This window comes from Mustela nigripes, chromosome 5, assembly GCF_022355385.1.
Source record: "Mustela nigripes isolate SB6536 chromosome 5, MUSNIG.SB6536, whole genome shotgun sequence".
NCBI classification, from domain to species: Eukaryota; Metazoa; Chordata; class Mammalia; order Carnivora; family Mustelidae; genus Mustela; species Mustela nigripes.
In genome coordinates this window covers 29,991,902-30,000,923 of record NC_081561.1, presented here as the reverse complement: position 1 = coordinate 30,000,923, position 9,022 = coordinate 29,991,902, and the positions used below count along the sequence as shown (strand labels likewise).

Here is a 9,022-nt window from a genome sequence, read left to right as displayed (position 1 = left end):
TTGGCCATGGCATTCAGACCTTAACATCGTCTTTCCTACATCACCTAAGACACAAGCAGCCTGGCTGGAGATAGAATTTCTTTTTTTTCTCCTTCTCCTTCTTCTTCCTTTCTCCTTCTTTACTAGAAATTCCTTTGTGATCTCACAGACATCAAAAGGTTGTCTAAAATGTTCAGCAGCCTATATTTTAGAGCACAGCTTTTAAAATCCCACACTTTGTATGTAGAGATGAAATTTAAATGGTTATCAATAGATCTGAAATCATAAGAATATTTTTCTAAAGATTACAAGTTGAAATGAAAAACTAGATACTCCTAGTATACTGACCTTTACAGAATATTCAAAGTCAGAAACAATGAGGGTTCTGACCAGAAGATTACCTACAATGAATTTATAAATTTACATGCTAGAATGATAGGTAGAACTCACAATTCTCTGATTTATCTATGAACAACTCAGAAAAAAAATATTAAATAGACCTAGTTAATATAGCAGATATAAGTGATGTAAAAGTTGGGGTTCAGGAGCAAACAGTCAAGAAAGAATTCTTGAGATGTATTTGTATTTGGTGCAGAAAGTGTTGTTGTTTTTTTTTTTTTTAAATATGGAACGCTTCACGAATTTGCGTGTCATCCTTGCGCAGGGGCCATGCTAATCTTCTCTGTATCGTTCCAATTTTAGTATATGTGCTGCTGAAGCGAGCACAGAAAGTGTGGTTTTATTAAAGCACGGGAATGGAACCCATGGCCAGAAAGAGCTGCACTGTAGTTGTGAATAGTGGCTGATTATACACTTTCAAGTTGGGAGGGGGTTAGGCATAGCATAAGTCTCTAAGGAATTTGGAAGCAAAGTTTCCTAGCGGTCAGGCTAACTTCAAGCTAAAGTTTTCTTTTTCCCTCTAAGAAAATATTAACAGTAAGGCAGTTGGATTCTTGGAGGAAAATCACCCTGCCTATCCCAAGTGTTTGTCAATGGGTTGGCTGTAAGTTTTTAAAAGTTTAACTTTTTCTATATTTCTTTTGCCCCTGTTTTCCACATTGTAAGGAAATCTGAGCTGGCTTCTCTATGTTTATAAGATGGCTATAAGTTTTATTTGGTATAATTACAGGGTAATGACCTTCAATTTCTTCAAAAGCAAGCTCTTATTCTGGCAATTTCATTTCAAAGATCACTCTTGTGTAATATATTATTTGAAGTCTGAGTGTTTAAAAGATAAAGAAAATGAAATAACATATTCAAGATAGAACCAAAGGACTTTACCATAGCTTTACTCCAAGGCCAGTTACACTTTAACTACCCTTATGATTTTTATTAACATCCAAAAGATTTATGAGGCAACTCATTATCTTTATACTCCTGAAGGTAGTGATATTGATAAAAAACCATTCAGTTAATTGGGGGTGAAACTCTGAATGAAAAGAATGAAGTTCAAATATTTCCTTCTTTTCCCATTGTGGGGGTGAGGTAAGAGGGTCCTTGAGCAATACACTCCCTTCCACCTCACTCTGCCTTTAAGGTTCAGCCTGAGCTACTAAATAAGGAATAGGAGACATGGAGATGTCAACCTAGGCCTGTGGTTCTTAGTCCTGGGTGCATAGTTTAATCACTTGAGAATATCTTTTAAATTACTGATTCATAACCTTACCTTCTCTTCTTCTCCCCCACTTCCAAGAAATTTCTACTTGATTAGTGTGAGGTGGGACCTTGATAATTGTACTTATTTTTATAAAATTGTTCAGGTAAACCTAGCAGGAAGTTGGACTTGAGCCCTGCTGATCAAGAAGTAGGTTTAATATTTCAAGCCAGTTGAGTAGCCAAATGAACTTGGATACCAGCCTTTATTGTGCTATGCCACTTAGAATATATGTTTCTAAGCAAGGACAATGAGAATTGGTATATGGCTTATTGGCTGACTAAAAATTTTAGTTTTTTGTATTTTTACTAAGCAGACTTTGGGATTAATCTTGTACTTTTGATAGTCATAATATAAAAGAAGTCTTTAGTTATTTCCCAACCACATTGCCTATGCCTGCTTTTTTGTTCACCCATAGCAGTAAAGAGATGCTATGAATTATACTAATTCAAGAATAATAGTATATAATAGGGACTTCCTCTATTAGGATTACTCATGGTCTTTCCATATGACTGGGGAAGAGGGAGAAAATAAAGCTTCTTTCCATAAAGCTGGACAGCTGAGAAAGTCTGAAGAAGATAAGACTCCAGTTGTCACTGCCTAAGAAAGACTGAGGGAAGTAGCATAGATAAGTTCTGCTTTAGACTTTGGGTGAAAGTTCTTGGAAAATAACACTCGTCAGGATCTTCCTTTCAGGCAAGTTTTCTCTCCCCATCAATAGTTTAAGTAGAGACCTTGAGGGTAAAGAGAGAAAATTCCCTTTCTCTTTCAGGCATTTTCAAGAGACTTAAAACATTTTCCATACTTCTGATCGCCAATTTACATGGGGTAAAGCACATGATTGTGCTGTCCAAAATTATCCTGCACCTAAGCCCAAGGCATCTGTAACCAGGATAAATGAGATACTTGGCAGAAATACTTAATAGTACTATAAGAACTTGGTATCCCCAGTTTCTTCTTCTCAATTCCTTCCCATTATTGACTTGTGCTCTCAGGCCAGAGGGTAGAACAAGGAAAATTGGCATTTCTGGGGGCAAAATTTCACATGGAAATTACTGGTTCTCTATAATAGAGTAAATGTCTATGATGTATCAATTAAACTTCAAGCTAGGATAATGCCACAATGAGCATATTTTGGAAACAGCAGCCAGATTCTTGTATCAGAGGAGATGGGAACTAATTTTGAGAGTCAAGGCAGGTTATTTTGCATCTTCAAATATGTAATGTAATCAGCCCCAAAGAAAGTGAAATATTAAATGAAAAGCTGTTATATTTAAATAAAAACTGCTGAACGAATTCTGGAGACCAGAATGTATTTCTGGGACCATGGTGGTAAGTGAGTAACTAATCCGCAGAGATTACAACAGTGTCCCAGTGAATTATACTACTGTATAACAAATTACTCCAAAACTTAGTAGTTTAGGACAGACAACAAGTTGCATAGTATTTCTCAGGTCAGAAAGTGGGGAGCAGTTTAACTGGGTAGTTTGGCTTGTGGTTTTCATAAGATTGCAGTTAAGCTTTTGGCTAAAGCTGTAATCATCTGAAGGCTTGACTGGGGCTGGTGGATCTACTTGCAAGAGAGTTCATTCACATGACTGTTGACTGCAGGCCTCAGTTCCTCATCATGTGTACATTTCCATGGAACCACCTATTATATTCAAGACATGCAGCTGAGGAAGCAATGAAAGGAAGGGTTCAGAGCTGCAATGTCTTCCATAGCTTGTTCTTGGAAGTGATATACCATCACTTCTACTGTTTCAGTTGATCATAGTAATGTCCAGACCAATTCTGATAAAATGTGGGAGAGGACTGTACAAGAGTATGATTACTGTGTGTTGAGAGACATGGGAAGCCATTGTGGAGGCTGGTTATCATATCTTCCTAGAAAGCAAAATAGTTTCATTATTTTACAGTACTGACAGTGGTTTTGCACCCTTTTAAAATCAACCTTATTCTTATTCTCCCTGTTTCTAATTCTGTTTCTCAATTGGAAACAGAGGGATCATCATATATTCCAGAGAAAATTATATCTTACTGCTACAGGAATATAGGAGTGAAATAGGATTTCTTTATTTTGAAACATGATATTCCTAGGGGAGAATTTTGGAGTTTCTCTTCCATATTTGTGAAGCAGAATTTTAAAAAATATGAGAATGATGAAATTGTGGATATGAGAAGGCATGGCTGCAATCACAGGGTGAAAAGTAATTTTTTTCTCTCTTCCAACCCATATATTAATTTTATAAAGTGAACTAGGGTGTGTCTTCCTTACAATTCAGTAGTCTTAAAAGTCTAGTAGGATGGTCTGGGGTTTCTGTCCTCATACTAAAAGTGTTGAAGTACCTCCTTTTTTTATGATTGAGGTATAATTTACAGACATATATCTTTATAAGCCCAAATAACCCATACCTCAATCAAGATTTAGAATATTAGTTTTCCCCAGGCAACTGTGGTCTAATTTCTATCATGAAGGTTTTTTGTTTTGCCTTTTCATGAATTTCTTGTAATGGTAATAATATACTATTGTATTTCATTTCTCTTACTAAATATAATGTTGTTTGAGACCCTGTATATGGTGTAAGCTATTGTATATATCAATAGTTTATTCCTTTTATATTTTTGAGTTGAATTCCATTATATGAATATGCCACAATTTTTCTACCCATTTTCCTGCTGATGGACATTTGGGATGTCTTTGGTTTTGGCTATTATGAATAAAGTTGCTAAAGATTTGCATTTAAAATCTATTGTGGACACATTTGGTTTCTTTTTTTTTTAATTTATTTTTTATTTTCAGCATAACAGTATTCATTATTTTTGCACTCCACCCAGTGCTCCATGCAATCCATGGCCTCTATAATACCCACCACCTGGTACCCTGACCTCCCATGCCCCATCCCTTCAAAACCCCCAGGTTGTTTTTCAGAGTCCATAGTCTCTCATGGTTCACCTCCCCTTCCAATTTACCCCAACTCCCTTCTCCACTCTAACTCCCCATGTCCTCCATGCTATTTGTTATACTCCACAAATAAGTGAAACCATATGATAATTGACTCTCTCTGCTTGACTTATTTCACTCAGCATAATCACTTCCAGTCCTGTCCATGTTGCTACAAAAGTTGGGTATTCATCCTTTCTGATGGAGGTATAATACTCCATAGTGTATATGGACCATATCTTCTTTATCCATTCGTCCGTTGAAGGGCATCTTGGTTCTTTCCACAGTTTGGCAACCGTGGCTATTGCTGCTATAAACATTGGGGTACAGATGGCCCTTCTTTTCACGACATCTGTATCTTTGGGGTAAATACCCAGTAGTGCAATGACAGGGTCATAGGGAAGTTCTATTTTTAATTTCTTGAGGAATCTCCACGCTGTTCTCCAAAGTGGCTGCACCAACTTGCATTCCCACCAACAGTGGAAGACGGTTCCCCTTTCTCCACATCCTCTCCAACACATGTTGTTTCCTGTTTTGTTAATTTTGGCCATTCTAACTGGTGTAAGGTGATATCTCAATGTGGTTTTAATTTGAATCTCCCTGAGGGCTAATGAGGGCTAATGATGATGAATATTTTTTCATGTGTTTGATAGCCATTTGTATGTCTTTATTGGAGAAGTGTCTGTGAATATCCTCTGTCCATTTTTTTGATATGTTTGCCTGTTTTGTGTGTGTTGAGTTTGAGGAGTTCATTATAGATCTTGGATATCAACCTTTTGTCTGTACTGTCATTTGCAAATATCTTCTCCCACTCCGTGGGTTGCCTCTTTGTTTTCTTGACTGTTAACTTTGCTGTGCAGAAGCTTTTGATTTTGATGAAGTCCCAAAAGTTCATCTTCGCTTTTGTTTCCTTTGCCTTTGGAGACATATCTTGAAAGAAGTTGCTGTGGCTGATATCGAAGAGATTACTGCCTATGTTCTCCTATAGGATTCTGATGGATTCCTGTCTCACATTGAGGTTTTTTATCCATTTGGGGTTTATCTTTGTGTACGGGGTAAGAGAATGGTCGAGTTTCATTCTTCCACATATAGCTGCCCAGTTTTCCCAGCACTATTTATTGAAGAGCACTGTCTTTTTTCCACTGTATATTTTTTCCTGTTTTGTCAAAGATTATTTGACCATAGAGTTTAGGGTCGATATCTGGGCTGTCTACTCTGTTCCATTGGTCTATGTGTCTGTTTTTATGCCAGTATCATGCTGTCTTAGTGATCACAGCTTTGTAGTAAAGCTTGAAATCAGGTAGCGTGATGCCCCCTGTTTTATTTTTGTTTTTCAACATTTCTTTAGCGATTCGGGGTCTCTTCTGATTCCATACAAATTTTAGGATTATTTGCTCCAGCTCTTTGAAAAATACCGGTGGAATTTTGATCAGAATGGCATTAAAAGTATAGATTGCTCTAGGCAGTATAGACATTTTAACAATGTTTATTCTTCCGATCCAAGAGCACGGAATGGTCTTCCATCTTTTTGTGTCTTCTTCAATTTCTTTCATGAGTGTTCTGTAGTTCATCGAGTACAGATCTTTTACCTCTTTGGTTACGTTTATTCCCAGGTATCTTATGGTTCTTGGTGCTATAGTAAATGGAATCGATTCTCTAATTTCCCTTTCTGTATTTTCATTATTAGTGTATAAGAAAGCTACTGATTTCTGTACATTGACTTTGTATCCTGCCACGTTGCTGAATTGCTGTATGAGTTCTAGTAGTTTGGGGGTGGAATCTTTTGGGTTTTCCATATAAAGAATCATGTCATCTGCAAAAAGAGAGAGTTTGACTTCTTCATTATCAATTTGGATACCTTTTATTTATCTTTGTTGTCTGATTGCTGTTGCTAGGACTTCTAATATTATGTTGAATAAGAGTGGTGAGAGTGGGCATCCTTGTTGTGTTCCTGATCTCAACGGGAAGGATGCAAGCTTTTTCCCATTGAGGATGATATTTGCTGTGGGTCTTTCATAGATAGATTTGATGAAGTTCGGGAATGTTTCCTCTATCCCTATACTTTGAAGCATTTTAATCAGGAATGGATGCTGGATTTTGTCAAATGCTTTCTCTGCATTGATTGAGAGGACCATGTGGTTCTTCTCTCTTCTCATATTAATTTGTTGTATCACATTGATTGATTTGTGAATGTTGAACCATCCTTGTAGCCCAAGGATGAATCCCACCTGGTCATGGTGGATAATCTTTTTAATGTGCTGTTGGATCCTGTTGGCTAGGATCCTGTTGAGAATCTTAGCATCCATATTCATCAGGGATATTGGTCTGAAATTCTCCTTTTTGGTAGGGTCTTTGCCTGGTTTGGGGAAAGAGTCAGGAAGTTTTCCTTCTGCTTCAATTTTTTGAAACAGCTTCAGGAGAATAGGTGTTATTTCTTCTTTGAAAGTTTGGTAGAATTCCCCAGGGAATCCATCAGGTCCTGGGCTCTTGTTTTTTGGGAGGTTTTTGATCACTGCTTCAATCTCGTTACTAGAATCGGTCTATTTAGGTTGTCAATTTCTTCCTGGTTCAATTTTGGGAGTTTATAGTTTTCCAAGAATGCATCCATTTCATCTAGATTGCTTAGCTTATTGGCATATAACTGTTGATAATAACTTCTGATGATTGTTTCTACTTCCTTGGTGTTCATTGTGATCTCTCCCTCTTCATTCATAATTTTAAGTATTTGAGCTTTCTCTCTTTTCTTTTGGATTAGTGTGGCCAATGGTTTATCGATCTTATTGATTCTTTCAAAAAACCAGCTTCTAGTTTCATTGATACGTTCTACTGTATCTCTGGTTTCTACCTCATTGATCTCAGCTCTAATCTTGATAATTTCCCTTCTTATGTGTGGAGTTGGTTTGGTTTGTTATTGATTCTCCAGTTCTTTAAGGTGTAGAGACAGCTGCTGTGTTCTGGATTTTTCAATTTTTTTGAGGGAGGCTTGGATGGCTATGTATTTCCCCTTTAGAACCGCCTTTGCTGTATCCCATAGGTTTTGGATCGAAGTGTCTTCATTGTCATTCGTTTCCATGAATTGTTTCAGTTCTCCCTTGATTTCCTGGTTGATCCAAGCATTCTTAAGCAAGGTGCTCTTTGGCTTCCAGGTGTTTGGGGTCCTTCTGAACCTTTCCTTGTGATTGAGCTCCATTTTCAAAGCATTGTGATCTGAGAATGTGCAGGGAATAATCTCAGTCTTTTGGTATCTGTTGAGTCCTGATTAGTGACCCAGTATGTGGTCTATTCTGGAGAAGGTTCCATGTGCACTTGAGAAGAATGAGTATTCTGTTGTTTTAGGGTGGAATATTCTGTATATATCTATGAGGTCCATCTGTTCCAATGTGTCATTCAATGGTCTTGTTTCTTTATTGATTTTCTGCTTCGATGATCTGTCTATTTCTGAGAGAGGCGTGTTAAGATCTCCTATGATTAGTGTATTCATATTAATATGACTCTTTATCTTGATTAACAGTTTTCTTATGTAAATGGCTGCTCCCATATTGGGGGCATAGATATTTACAATTGTTAGATCATCTTGGTGGATAGTCCCTTTAAGAATAATGTAGTGTCCTTCTGTATCTCTGACTACAGTCTTTAGTTTAAAATCTAATTTGTCTGATATGAGAATCGCTACCCCAGCCTTCTTTTGAGGCCCATTGTCCTGAAAGATGTTTCTCCATCCCTTCACTTTCAGTCTGGGTGTATCTTTAGATTCAAGATGGGTCTCTTGTAGACAACATATGGATGGGTCCTGTCGTTTTATCCAGTCTACAACCCTGTGCCATTTTATGGGCATATTTAGGCCATTTACATTGAGAGTGATTATTGATAGATAGGTTTTTATTGACATCATGTTACCTTTGAAGTCTTTCTTTCTGTAGATTGTCTCTATATTTCTGTTCAATGTTATTCTTGGGCTTTTTCCTCCTTTAAAGAAGCCCCCTTAATATTTCCTGCAATGTCTGCTTGGTGGTTGCATATCTTTTAAGCCTTGTTGGTCTTGGAAACTCTTTATCTCTCCATCCATTTTGAATCTCAGTCTTGCTGGATAAAGTATTTTTGGCTGTATGTCCTTCTCATTCAATGCCCTGAATATATCTTGCCAGCCCTTTCTGGCTTGCCAGATCTCTATGGACAGGTCTGATGTTATTCTGATGGGCTTTCCTCTATATGTAAGGATCTTCTTTGTCCTAGCTGCTTTCAAGCTTTCAAACTTTCAAGAGGTTCTGCCTATAGTTATAATTCTTCATTCTTACTATTAGGTGTCTCGAGGACTTTCGAGAATCTGTAATCTTGGGGTGAAACCTTTCAGGCTCTAGTACATGAACACTGATTCCATTCGCAAGATTGGGAAAATTTTCATGAAGAACTTGTCCCACTATATCTTCTAGACTTCTTTTTTTTTTTTT

At 37.2% G+C, this 9,022-nt stretch overlaps 1 non-coding gene across 1 annotated transcript; it reads right to left on the bottom strand.

Moving 5' to 3' along the window:
- Positions 1-598: 598 nt before the first annotated feature.
- Positions 599-705, bottom strand: LOC132018816 (U6 spliceosomal RNA). The gene has a single exon (XR_009404598.1). It is a non-coding gene; the product is annotated as a U6 spliceosomal RNA (small nuclear RNA).
- Positions 706-9,022: the final 8,317 nt, after the last annotated feature.